General features: G+C 40.9%; 1 protein-coding gene across 1 annotated transcript in view; it reads right to left on the bottom strand.

Annotated features, from left to right (window-relative positions):
* Positions 1 to 13,553, bottom strand: part of bmpr1bb (bone morphogenetic protein receptor, type IBb) — a 50,676-nt gene that overhangs the window by 35,648 nt on the left and 1,475 nt on the right. Inside the window, exons 2-3 of the mRNA XM_079363635.1 lie at positions 10,800 to 10,880; positions 8,191 to 8,345 (exon numbers count right to left, since the gene is read on the bottom strand). The gene's annotated coding sequence lies outside the window, so the exon portion shown is untranslated. The remainder of the gene's footprint in view (positions 1 to 8,190; positions 8,346 to 10,799; positions 10,881 to 13,553) is intronic.

Below are 13,553 nucleotides of genomic sequence, written 5' to 3'. Positions count from 1 at the left end.
ATCAATACATATCTGAAATATGAGCCACCCACACACACTTTACACTTTCAGACAACACACACACACCTTGAAGAAAAGCATTAACGTAAAGTATTTCTTTATTGACACTTTTGTCAATTAAGCAATTGAACTTTAACGAAAAAACTATAACCACAATGCCATCCAGCTCAATAATTGTCTTTACTCAGCTGATTCCACAGCTTTTTTACTTTTAAAACAACATCAACAAACTAACTACGAGTGGGGAGCACACATCTGCCTCATCTGTCGACACATCATAACTGAGCCAATAACAAACCCTGAGCTCAGAGCGAGGAGGTAGAGAGGTCAGTCCACTGTGTGTGTGTGTGTGTGTGTGTGTGTGTGTGTGTGTGCGTGTGCCTGTGTGTGAGAGAGAGAGAGTGTCTGAGCAGTAGACATGGAAGAGAGTGTCTATTCTACGCTCAGGCTCCCCCCGACCCCCCTGGGAAGTGAAGCCACAGTGGGCAACCTGAAACCCATGATGTCATCCTCAGAGATCACAGGCTACTGGCAGTCAGTGAGAAAGTGTACCAAACCCTAACTCAACATCATATAATTACGGGGGTTAATTGTATTTACAGTTCGACAGCTGTGGTGGATTAAAGGCTTTGGTTGATAAAGTCTGGTACATGTGTAAGGAGAGGAAAAGAAGGGTCACTAGGGAGGTTTGTTAAAGAACGGTTCCTTTGACAAGGATTTTACATCTGTCACAACGACAATTGTGAGACGTCTTTGTAAGTAAAAAAAATAAATATAAAGAATATGAAAATTAATTTTCCAAGTAAGTATGTTTGTGCAAACAAATTGCATGCATTTGGTGTTTGTATTATAGCTACGTTACTGTTTGTTTTTTTTCAAGTCTTTGTGTAATCTTTTATATCTCCATGCATGCATGGCGATAAGTGGTACCAAATGAGGAAAAAGTGTGACCTGCGGTAAAGCACTGGTTGACAACCAACTTTTTTGTGTGTCTGAGAGAGAGAGATAGAGACAGAGATAGAGAGAGAACACAGGGTCACACATGTCATCACATGCAAGTCATGATGGATGACTTCTTCCTCCAACTTTTCAAGTTGCTATAAAGGACTTCTGTTCCTTTCTGCTTTATCTTAGGGCTAGTGACTGATACAAGGGGAACAAAAAAAATCAAAGACAAATGTGAATCATTCAAACATCCCATGTCTAATAACTTCAGCTCATTGGTTACTTGCTAGGCAGGATCATCCGCTTGGTTCAATGTTAAATGACGTTCTAAACGTCTACCTCTCCTACTTGTGTCTTCACAGAATCTGCAAACAGACTTTTCTTTTGTTCCTGTGACAACTGCTCCCTATCCAGGAACACTCCCAAATAACACTTATACCTTTGTCAACTCATTCCTATGCACTTTTATTGTTCATTGTCAAGATAACACTATTATGGATACCTTTAATGGATGCAACCCCCTCTAAAAAAAACTCTAAAGCAAGATATCGCAATGATAACTAGAGCATCCAACGCAAAGAGATCCCAGCAGGACAACATTCAATCAGCTAGAAATGTGACCATGTAACACCGCGTGGTCTTCTCACATTTGTTCTCGTGCTGTGTTGTGATTCACGAGTAACGTTTTGCATTGTGACTACTTTTAAGCTCCCTGAAAACGGTTCAGTGTCACTGACTGTCAACACGATCTCCTGCTGTATATGACGGGTGTCATCTTTTAGCAGATGCTCATCAGCAGTTTTGACTTTCCTATGATCTGCTGAGCTGCTATCTGAAGGCTCTGCGTGAAAGAATGTAAACAGACATTGGCAGTCAATTATCGTCTCATTATGGTTCATGTTTGTTTATGACAGACATCAGTGGCTGTAGGCCTGCGGGGTGAAGTCACAAGTGCTATTGTACTCTTTATGTTCCATAGCCTGTCCTTGCAATTAAACGACGACTGCTGGCAGTCACTTTTGAAGTTGTCAAGCGGAAAAGCTGCTGTCTTGTAGATACATTTTGTGCCTTCGGTCTCAAAAAAAACCAACCTTTTTTGGACTGCCATATTTTCCTTTTTCTGCAGCATAAAAATCCTGAACCCTGGCTGGTCATCTTTGTGATCAAAGCCTGACGGATTCCTCAGTGATGATTCCTCCTTTTCGGTCCAATGTCAAGATCAGAGAGTTGAGCGGGGAGACAGCATACTCAGTCAAACAAGCCACATAACATTCATTTGTTATGCCAGATCTATCACCGAGGCACACATGCATCCTTGTGTATGAACTGAAAGACCAAGACGAGGCCCAGCTGTCTTGTCTCACTGTATCTAATATGGACAGACAGTGGGTGAAGAAACGATTAGACGCAGTGAGACATCTATTACACTCACAGCGGGGTTCAGAACACCAGGATGATGAGGAACTCTGTTTGTACTATATCCGCAGTATTAACTGTCTGCGTCTGTGGACAGGAGATATACAGCCTGCCTGGCTTTCTACGGTATCAACTGAAACAATAGATCTGAAAAAGGATCAAGAACTGTACTTTCAAAGTCTCCCCCCCAAAAAAACAGATTTATGACAGGCTGACCAATAAAATGATAAAATAGTTTAAGAAATCCTTTGACAGTTTAGATGTGGCACGTATCTGCTTTCTTTATTGAAAGATCAGTAGCACTTAAGTTACTGTATGCTAAATATTAAGCGAGAGACAGAAACTGTTTTTACCAGTTTTTAAGAGATTCCAGATCAACTGCACATCAAGTCACCTTACTGCAACTTGTGCTGTTGGGAACTCTCTCTCTTCCTCTCTCTCTTTCTCTCCCTCCCTCTCCCTCTCTTATGACAATAATAAAAAAACGAAAGTCGTAATCAAAATAATCCTGCGGGACAAATATTGTTGCAGGTGGGCGACCGACCTCTGATTCACAAACAAAGTCGCTGAATAAATAAACTAGGGGTGGTGCAGTAATAACGCATAAGGCCCAATTTGAGCCACGATGAATCACCATGGTGGGGAATCATTCACATGCTTCACGCCATTTTTACAACCTCCAGAGCCAGCTCATTGGTGAGAAAGACTCTGCCCCATTATTCCGAAATAGGAAAAAATTTTGCAAGTTTTTGCAGTGTTAGGAAGGAGATTCTCTAACACTGGACAGAAATAGGCTAACTTTTCATGCTCCTGCAAGTTGTATCAATCTTCTCATGTGTCTTCCCAAAAGCTTCCCCGTCATTCCCTTTATGATAGCTACACTAGTCAAATAACATTGAGCCCTTGTTAACGTAGTAGTCAGGATCTAGGTTTTAAAAAAAATGAGACATTTAGAAAGGAATGCCTTGCTGAAGGAAACAACAGCCATTATTGTTCTGAATCAAGGAAACAAGATTATCAATACAATTGTCTTACAAGCAAGTCTTTTAAATATGTTGATCTATTTAATCAAGGTTGTTTTATTGATTGTGTTGAAAGGGGTCGATTATTTCTTACGTCACAAAGACAAAAAAGGAGCAATGTTCTTCATAACTTTTCCAGATACACAATAAAGCTTTCCAGATAAAGTGCTCGTAACACTCCCCCCACCCTTCCACACACACACAGAGTGTCATTCCAGACGTGTTTACACAGACAAAGTTAGATCTCAGTGTAGAAAACCCTGAGGGCCTTGTCTTTTTGAGGGGGTCTCCCCCTTACCCCCTGTTTCTATCCCCACATCCCTGGATCCCTCATCATCCTCCTGAAGGTTCAATTTAAGGACTAAACTCCAGCTTGGCCCCTCAGGACTGTCTGACTCCCTTTTGCTGTGTTTTGATGGTTTAAGCCAATTTACTGGCTGAAGTTACACTGTTACCAGTAGACTGTTGAGCCATGATGAGAATATTCCCACAACACACTTAGAGGGATTCTTCTCATGATCTGCAGCTTTCACCGTCTCTGAAGGCTAATAAAACAACATGGTGGAGGACATTGAGAACACTGCCAAAAAGCCCTATTGACAAGCAGCTAGCTATTGAGGACCCTGAGCTGTCTAACATTGATGTCTGTGTGAAGCGATTCTTCATCGTCAATCAGTCTAGCACGCCCTGGATGAGTCCCAACCAAATCTTATTAAAAAAAAGCTGCAGTCAGGTCTGGAAACGCAGTCGCCACCAGCCCAAAAATCTCTGCCTCGAATCTGTTGGAGCCTGTCAGCAAGACTGAGGGCCGCCCGTCTGTGATTGATGACTGGGTTTCTGCATATTTCTGAAGCGAACACGTGTTGGCTCTGTTGGCTGGGAGTCGTCTCTGCTTTATTTAGTTTACATTATTCTTATTATTTCTCCAGCCAACCCAGCTGTTCAGTGTGTGTATCTGTGTGCATGCAGGGAGGGGCTGTTTCCATGCCCTCAGTTGTCCAGGTATGTGTAATGAAATCGCGGGCTCTGTTTTGAAAACCCTTGGAGTTCCAGTCATTTTCACATTTGAGGTTTTTCCCCTCTCAGCTCCCTTCTTTGCGCCTTCTCGCTCATTCACCCACTCCCGTTCATACTCCCATGGAACAGTCCACCCAAGGATACCTACTGCTTAATTTGCAGCACTTTAAAAAGTAAAAATAAACATAGGTTCTCAAAAGTGGGGAACACCCACCATCTTGACCACTTTGTGTCCAGAAGCAGAAAACATTGCTCAACTGTAAAAAAAACAAAAAAACTGCATAAGTGTTTAAATCAAGAAACTTCTACATGAATCAGGAAACCAAGAAGTGCGCGGACTTGGCAGTTCAGACAAAAGTCACTTATATCAAACTTGGTGTACTAAAAACCTTACAGCATTAATTAAACTACATCTTAATGAGAACTAGACGTGGACTACTGTTGTTTTCCAGTCCCACATTACACAGGTGGATGCAAGGAGGAACAGCTGTTCACAGGCACAAATGTGAACACACAAAAACCCACCTCATAAAAAGTCAGTGAGCTTTAAAACAAAGAGGCCAGCTTATGATAAAGCGCTGGTTTTATTTAAGTATTTCTTTCAACTTGGTCATCCTATTTTACAGCCATATATTTAGCTTGATTTCCTGAAGTGAAATAAATTATCAATGTAATATATGTAACTAATTATCCTCATGCTGATTTAATTATGCTGTAGTGATATGCAGAGAATGAAACTCAGTCACTGTCAAGAAGTTATGCAAACTGGAATTGAATTGAACACTAGACAGACAAAGTTGTATACAAAATGTATCGATTTATGCAACAACTAAAACTTTAGGCTCTATTCAAGCAACTGCATTAATAGTATGTAAACACTTCAGAAAGAGAGCTAAGAATCGACCTAGCTGCCAAATTCTATTTCAGATTGTACACTAATGACAACACGTATTGTCATGTCACATCATTGATCAGCAAAGATACATTTTTTGTTCTCTGTGAACAGATTTGGTAGAGTGCATTTGGTTTCTCAAAAATACATGGCGCTAAAACATCTAAGTAAATACATGATTAAACTAGGGTTGTGCTCAATTAGCCGGTCAAACATATTAGCTCTGCACCCTCGTCAGCTTGGAAAGGAATTACTAATAAGTCATATTTTTATAATTTCAGGCCCTCTATACTGGTTGAATGCTATGTCTCACCTGTAACACAACCTTATGCCACTAGCCGGGGCTGTAGGTCCAATTAATTACTGCCATTGCATAGTGCCATAATGCTCCAACGACAACATGTAAACAAGCAAAATGAACGAATATCAAGTGAGCAGTGCGAATTTCACAGTATTGGATCTAGAAAATGGAGATTAAGTTGTGTGTAGGCTGTGTTGAGTTAAACTTGAATATAACCACTCGACTGGAGCAACGCATAACCACATTTAACCTTCAAGGAGGACTGAAGGATATGGTGTGCTACCAATGCGAACATTAGCCAAACGCTGTAAACCTATCGACATTTTTCAACCACTGACACTGTGTTCCTGTTCTAAGCTGTGTTAAATAAGTTGACTCACTATGGGCTGTTTTCTTAGTGATTTCCAAACTCAAGAGTAGTGGACTAGTCTGAACTAAAATGTTTAGTAATCCAAATTGGAATTTAGTGGCTAGGAACACCCCTCGATTCATCTGGCCGATTGTATAAACCTGAGAAACCATTTCATCTCCTTTAATTATCTGCTCATCTTCTTGTATGCCAAAATGAACTTGTACAAGACCATTTATGTGTGACCTCACAGCAGCTCCACGTGTGATTCTGCGTTGTAGTAATTAACAGCTGTGACTGGTCCGGAACACCTGCAATAACAATCTAGGCTGTAGCAGGTTAGCTAGCTGCTACTCTCACCCGCTTTCTTTACATTGTAACCTGATCCAGCCAACTCCTCCTCAACCGAGAGCTCTTTGAGCCACAGAGAAGGGGTGAGAACAAGGAGGGAGTGCTGTGCCTTCTCTTACTGGACAAGACTGTGACTAAAGATGAAGAGAAATGAGTGATTGGTGTGGCTAACTCATTTTCCAGCCTGAAAGTTGATTTGAAAAGCAGAAAATGCTGCACATGTCTCTGAATGCAGCAGTTGGAACTCTAACGTAACGTCTATTTTCAGAGTCCAAGCTCTGTGATATGGCTGAACAACGTTTTATGATCATTCTTGTATTTATGTCACCTACTAGAAATTAATATAGTACAACAGCGCTGACTAGGCTATTGAACACATTCTTCTTCGCTGCTTTAAGTCTTGTTTTCCTACTCATTCACCTGAGGCCAGACCCAACATAACCTTTACTAATTTATTTAAGGAAGGATCACGATTACAAACACAGCTACCAAGATGTGTCGTATTCAGCTGAATAGTAACTCAATCAGTATTTATACATACTGCAGCTATAATGCAAGTATAACAATCTGTAGGTAATCTGTGATATTTTTAAAGTAACAAGAGACACCTATTAGTGCTCCAAAGATGACAAATTATACCTGTCTAAACTGCAGGAGAACTAAGTTAAAATAAACCGTCACTGGGAAAAGTTTGGAAATCGTGACAATCTGTGCCAAACTGCTTGAGCAAAAAAACAGCAGCTGTCACAAACTGAAGCCAGGGACATGACAGACATACATATAAACAGCAAATACAACTACTGTAAACTGACATGCACTCTGCAGTAATATGACTCACCTTTTGTTTGCAAGAGTAATTCACTTAATCCCATGTTAAAGTCCTTTTCATGATGTGTTGACATGAGTTCGTCACCTGTCACCTGTTTTGACTGGCCGACTAATCCAGCAACTAATGCCAGAACCTGACAGGGATTGTAATGTGAAGCAGTATTGTGTCTGACATATGTGTGTGTGTGTGTGTGTGTGTGTGTGTGTGTGTGTGTGTGTGTGTGTGTGCGCGCGTGTGTATCCAGATAAAGCAGTGTGTGCCCTTAGGGGGCAAACATTACTATAGGAGTTAAAAATACACATAACCACAAATCTGATAATATAAAAACACAGTTAAGACATTAACTTTTAACCAGTGTCTTTCATTTTTGTTCTTTCTTTTAACATTTTGTTGACTTAGAAAAGTGAAATACTTTGTAGCCTCAAAACTGATTGTTTTACTCTGAAAATTAAGCAGATTGTGTTGTGTCAGTGGGTGACTTCCTGTCCTGCTCGATCTGTTCTGTGGAAAATCACTGTGCCGTATTCTGGCATTCAGCAAAAATAGAAGCGTTTTTAAATACTATATCTGCTACAGTGGGCTCTGGACTGCCCAAGCTGGGACAGAACTGAGACAAACTGCAGTGGAGTAGGTGGAAGCACAAACACTGAAACCTATTAACTATGCTGCAATGGCGGAGACGGACCCCACTTTGCTCCAAATAGACACACACAAACACACACACACACACACACACACACACACACACACACACACACACACACACACACACACACACACACAATAATCTGGCTATTAGTGAAGTAAATCACTCATTAAAAAAGTTCATTTGTAAGTGACTAGCCAGAAACTCTGTCTGTACTATATTACACTATTATTGGTTTCAAAGACATGTTTGAGGAATTTTCTGAATCTGTATCTGGGCATAACCACACCCAATTCAAACACAATTTTAGGAATATTTATAGTGATTGAGAAATACTTCATACTAACCTTATTCCAGGATGTTAATGAGTCAAGATTTAGCAGATTAGTATAGCATTGGTAAAAGATGTCAGCCCAACTCACCAAAAAAACCAGGGCGTCTTCTGTATCGTCACTGTAGCATCGTCCTCATCTTTCTCTCTCCCCCCTGTTCAGGATGCAAAGCTCTGATGTCAGCACACTTCCCCGCAGGAGGCCTCAAAGGTACAACTCCAAATGACCTCTACCCTCTCTGAAATCTATGGAGGGAGAAAAAGAAGAAGGCACACATGAAACCCATTTCACAATCTGTCATCAGAATCACAGAACTGGGCAATGGGGGGGGGGAAAAAACCCTGAAACAAGACAGAAATTGATTTCATCTGTTTCTCCATCCCCTCTCACAGCCTGAGTGGCACTTGCTGTCATTTGCTATTTAGCCGACAAGTGTGAGGCTCAATTGCAGAATCAGATACGGTGCAGAGAGAGGTCTACAGTAGAGCAGACGTGCAAGATTTCAGAACAAAGCTTTGCAGATTTGTCTGTTGAAAGATTCAACTATCAAGGGACGTCACGCTGATAGGTTCTGAAGTTGGTGAAACGCAGAACCCCTCTTTCACACCGACATAACGACTTTTGAACTTTCAAATCTCGGAAAAGAAAGCGAGTGCCGAGAAACGAACTTCGGTGAAGTTGAGCAAAGATGATTTCAGCCAAGCAACACGCTGACTCACAGCTGGGTATGATGCTGAACTAACACGAGAAGAAGAGTGTTGGATCTCGGATTTTTCCCTTTCAGCTGGAACAGGTGATGATTCTGAATTTCTGGGTGGTCTTGCTGACCTGTCTTTCCTTAATAAACCACAAAGTTAGAGAATAACTACGGGCTGACATCCTGCCTAGAATGGTCAAGAGGCCTTCAAATGCAGACACAATACTTGACAAATTACTATATTCTTTTGTTTTGTCTATTTTCTGCCTCACACACAGCTGTCCTTTATTTGCCAGGGTCCAGCCAAAGATGGCGATACAGTGTGAACTTTAACACACGGATTCTTGACATTCTTCATGGGTGTGAGTTACTCTCCAACTTCAAGCAACATTTTGCTCTGGCCTTCTTTTCCTTCTCCTGTCAGCAGGTCCCTGTTACAGAAAAAACTCCATGTAAAGTCCCTCACACTTAGACTGAGGCTCTTATTGTCCTCTGTCAGGTACAGTAGCTCTATTCTGTCTGTGTTTCTTCGCCCTGCATGTGGTCGGCTCCCGGCTGCACACCCAGCCTCCGTGTTCGAGCTGCATCAGCATATTCTGCTGTTTTATGATTGGTCCTGTAGTGGCAAGTTTGTTGCTTAATGTAAAAGGAATGCTTATTAAACGACACAGCACGCCAGTTTAAATAAAGGGAGGAACATATATGGTGTATCTACAAACATCCAGAGCTGAACAATGATTCTTTGTGCAGCGATGCACTAGCATCACATGCTAACATTTCAACATGTCCTTATATTTTGATGCTACTTTTGATCATAGCTGATCTGCTATGCAGTTTGTCATTCAACTAAAAAGCCACACACTTCTCCTCATTTCCTTGAGGTGATGAGACTGAGGTCTGCTGATGAGCAGAGGAAGGCGCTATCTAGCAATTTTTTTTTTTTTTTTTTTTGATCGATGTTCGATCTGAGACAGTTATTGCACTCATCCCTCAAATGCAGTAATCAAAAACGTGATGGAAATGATGTAAGGAAGACAAGATGGTCACACAACTGGAGAGTTACTGCGCATGTATGTGCAACACCGCTTCACACTCTGGAGAGGGATAATGTTTGTTGTAATCCATAGAACAAACTCATGAAAGAGAACTGCTAGTTTAATACAATGACAATTAAATTTTATTTAACGGGTGACTAAATCTAGTAATATCGGTGCATATATGCGATCAAATTAGCTGATACCGATAGTCACTTGATGTGCTAGTATCGGCTGGTCGATTTTTATCGGTTGGTTCTCATGACCTTAATATCCGAATCAGTGTATTCTGGCATGTCATACTTTCTGTTTGACTTGACAACACCAGAGTGTGGAAATTCTTCAAAACAATGTCGAAAAACTGGAAGATAAATCCTGGTTTAAATCAAATCTAACCCTAATGCCTGAAAAAGCTCTGAACTGCTCTTGTAAATCTGTCGGGTGAAAGTAAAGCTTCTGAGAGTTTCTAAAGTTTACTGCATTCTATCAGATGTTGATCTCAAGTGTTTCCTGCGATCCAGTCAGCAGATGGAGACTCTGTCTAGCCTGATACTTCAGTGGGAAAAAAAAGGTTTCTATTATAGTCACTGTGGGTTATTTTACATAGACATCCATATGCTCATCAGAAAGTCAATTAGATGCCACTTTGGGGGAAAATTGTTGCAGAGACGGCTTTACGATTCCAAAGCTCGCATATATGAAATCAGCTGTCAAATACTCTCTACTGCAGGAATATCATACCAGATCAATACAGCTTTTAGTTTTGGATTTCACTTTTATTCAGGATATTATTGATTAGGAACGAGGGAAATTACTCAACATTTCATGTTTGACTTGGAGATTTTACACTGAAAACTTATCAATATGTGCAAGTTTAAGCAGACTGAACAACATTATTGACAATTTTTCCGAGCTGTGGCAAATTTATGAAGCTAAACAGAAATAGAACACATAAGTGCTGCACTCACCATTGAGATAGTATTTATTTATAGGGCATCAGAAAGCATCCTGTCACTTTACCCAGCCAGACCTCCAGTCATCGTCTCTCACTGAAAGAAAAAAGTAGCGTTATTAAAAGGAGCTCATATGTCCCACATCTCAGAGAGAAACGTCCAAGACTAAATTTCAAGCTCAGGTCATTTCCCCTACTTTGAGAATCACCCAATCATGCAAAGTACCCCTTATCCTCTTCTCTTCTTCGATCTGCAATCATCCACCTCATCCTGTACTTTTTCTCCATGTTTTTTTCCGCCATCTCCCTCTCTAATAACAGGAAGTCAGCTTTCTCTCACATGGTCGCTGACCTTTCCGTCAAAGAGCAGAGCTGGTAAGAAGGTAAGAAGATGACTTTTTTCTAAGTGGAACAAGACTGTCTGCAGTATGCTTGTGCTTTCTTGTTAATAGGAGCCAGAGGGTTGGGGGGGGGGGGGGAATAAGCTCTCCTAATGAAAGTTCATCCCAACATTGAAATTCAAACTCAAGCTAGATTCAGATATGTTTGGGGTTTGGTAAAGTAATCATCCAATATATATAGCAGACCTACATACCTCTCTGCCAACTGTCTACCTTTCTAATAAACTTACTACCTACCTTCTTCATTGCCAACATGCCTATGTACCTTTTGACTAACCAACCCTACAACCTATGTGTCTAACTACTTATTTGCTTACTGACCTACCTGACTGTCAACATAGCTGCTAATATATCTACCTACCCACCCACATACCTGCCTATCCAACCGACTATTTCATTACCTCCCTAACTTAGCAAACCAATAAACCTACATGCTGACCCACTACCACACCTACCAATCTATCTACCGACATGCTCAGCTACTACTCGCCCACCTAACAACTGAACATTTACCTTCTCCCCTACATACCTATCTGCTTTTCTACCAAGCTTTTCAACCTGCCTCCTTTCATACCTAAACATATTTTTAACAACCAACTTCTCTAACCCCCCATCCACCCTATCTCCACACCTACCTATTTGACAAAGAACATGCCAGTCTATGTTGCCTTTCTTTCCTTCCTACCTGCCTCCCTACCTACCTGCCTTCCCACCTATCGGCTTGTGTGCCAACCTATTGACCTACCTACCTACAAGAGATGGGACAGATCCTATCTAATAACCGGTATCGTATGCAGTATTGACAGATATCGGGCTGACAGCACCAATCAAGGAAAAGTGGGCACTTAAGAGATTCTTAGCTTGCACAGTCTCACTTTGAAGACATTCAGACTGAACTGTAAGAAGCGCTGACAAATCGCATGACGACGTTCAGACGAGATGGAACAGCTCCTCATATATGACCGAAATGCAATTCTTACACCTCAGTTTACAAGATTTTATTAGAAAATCTGACAGTTGTTGCTGCTTGCTGTCGGGTTTACTATAGCTTTGGGTATCCTTACAGATTACACCAACAATAACACTGTTAACTATAATTAAAAACTATCGGAATCAGTATCGGTATTGGTGCATAAGTATCTGAATCGGAAATGACAAAAAGTGGATTGTGTTTCTCTACTACCTACCTGCCATTTTTTCTACTTACCTGTCAGCCTGCCTAACTACTAACCTGAATACCCACCTACCTGCTTAGAAGCTATTTTTAGTGAATCCATGTAAAGACATTGTACAGCATGCAGCTCTGAAGGAAGAACTGCAAGTGAACGCTAAAAATCTGTCACTGGCTAAATGATTGAAAAGCCATACGTATGGGAAGCCTTGATATGGTGCACTAGTTTGTGTGTGTGAGTATGGGAGAGAAAAGAAACTTGACGAAATCTTGAAAAATTCAAATAACCTTGCAGCTGGAAAAGTCATTGAACAACGCCAGAGACAGAATCCGTGACAGTTTGTCTCCTCATAAACTTTCGCTCTACTATTTATCCTGACTGTCTGACAGTCACCGTGCTCACATTACCTGAGGAGTGACTGTATCACCACACACACCACTGTGTGAGGTGATACAGTATAAAACGTGAGTGTTTCTTCTTTCTGCTGTCAAGCAAATATCTCCTGCAGTCCTACAAAAAAAAAAAAAGAAACTCTCGCCCCACCTCCCCATACTTGGTCATTACCTGTCCAGTCTTCAAATACTGCTCCTATTCATGTTAATATGCACCAAATATCTCTGCTCTGATTGGCCAAGCTTATTTCCTGTAATTATAAGGGAGGAAACTGGGGTGAGGGGTTGCAGCTTGCTAAGTTTAGCCCTGTGGATAAACCCAGAGCCAGGCTATAGAGTCTACATAGATCTTGAGTAACAGCTTGTGGGGGAATGAAGTGTTTGTAAATTGCTTCAAATGGGCAGAGAACAGAGAGGAGTTTTCTCTCCTGAAAGATGTTTTCATTGTAACCTCTTTTGATTTTGCAGGTAAATGAATTCATAAACTGCATTCAGAACTTTATAAAATAGATTTCTTTTATTGGAAGGGAACTAAAAAATAAAAAAAAAAAGTAAAAAATCCAGGCAGGCTAATTTTCTTAAAATTATCTTTTGTCTGAAGAGAGAGTTTCACGTTATTCTTTGCAGTCATATTTCTATCAAGCCCACGTTTATGTTATGTTTGATGTCTCATCGTCCTTCGCACTTTTCCATTTTGTGGTGTTTTCAATCAGTCCATTAACCAGTCCACCAGTGAACACCAATCCTCTTTCACAGGCAACCACTTTAAGGGCTGTTCAGGTTCACATTTATCTGCAGAACTATT

The sequence above is a fragment of the Symphodus melops genome, assembly GCF_947650265.1.
Source record: "Symphodus melops genome assembly, chromosome: 16".
In the NCBI taxonomy this organism is placed as follows: domain Eukaryota; kingdom Metazoa; phylum Chordata; class Actinopteri; order Labriformes; family Labridae; genus Symphodus; species Symphodus melops.
Note: the sequence above shows the minus strand (reverse complement) of the source record. Positions and strands in the feature narration are given on the sequence as shown.